A 1,142-nucleotide genomic window follows, 5' to 3' on the forward strand; every position below is an offset into this window, starting at 1 on the left:
CCTGTAAACACCACCAAGGAGCCTGATGGAATGAATGCATGTGAGGAGGAAGGGCCTCAAGCCCCAGCTCAGCACCAGACCATCAGCCAACATGCGGCCAAGGCTACCTTAGTTCCTTTCCAGAGTGGACATCCCAGCACAGCTGACTGGGAGCGCAGCTTCCCACAGACCTTGAGGAACAGATGGTCGCCTGAGCGAGGGTGACTCTTCACACAACACAAGCTATGGAGCCCAGAGAGAAGGGAAGGGATTGTCAGAGGTCCCCCAGCAAGGCAGACACCACATCCGGACTAGGAGCAGGCTTTCAGTAGGTTTCTGGAGCGCCCCTCCCACTACAGTGCCCTGCAGGCTCCCTCAGCAGTGTGTAGAGACATGAATGTGTGTACTTATGCATGTGTGCAAATCCCGTGGGCACTTCCTACTTCCCCTGAGTTACGAAGATTTGATTCAGACCTAGCTTCAGTGATGCTCACGCAGGGTCCTTCCATTGCCCGCCAGGTGGCAGAGGTCCCTGTGAGGGTCGGTATCTCAGAAAGGGTACATACCCCTGAGACGGCTCATTCAGTAAAGTCCGAGCATGAGGACCTGAGTTCAATCCCCAGCACCTATGTTTTAAAAAAAAAAGCTGCCACTAGGAAAAGACAGGTAGGTCCTGTGGCTCTCTGGTCAGCTAGCTTACCCTAACCATGAACTCCAGACTAGTAAGAGACCATGTCTCAAAACATAAGGTGGACAGGGCTGGAGAGATGGCTCAGCGGTTAAGGGCACTTGTTGCTTTTGCAGAGGACCCAGGTTTGATTCCCAGCACCTACAGTGGCTCACAACCATCTGTAACTCCAGTCCCAGAGGATCCGATGCTCTCTTCTGGCCTCCACACGCCTCAGGCACTCACATGGTGCAGAGACATACATGCAGAAAAAAAAAAAAAAAAGCCCATGCCTACGAAATGGAAATAAATCATTAAAAAGGATGGATGGCTCCTGAGGACAAAAGATGAGGTTGTCCTTTGGCTTCCACATGGGCACACACATGTGCACACACACACACACACACACACACACACACACACTAATTATTAGAAAGGGGGCCACATACAGATACTCACATGCTTTCTCTCTCTCCCCTCTCTACCAGCCTACGTC

Source organism: Peromyscus californicus, unplaced genomic scaffold (genome assembly GCF_007827085.1).
Source record: "Peromyscus californicus insignis strain IS unplaced genomic scaffold, ASM782708v3 Scaffold_20__1_contigs__length_68692818, whole genome shotgun sequence".
In the NCBI taxonomy this organism is placed as follows: domain Eukaryota; kingdom Metazoa; phylum Chordata; class Mammalia; order Rodentia; family Cricetidae; genus Peromyscus; species Peromyscus californicus.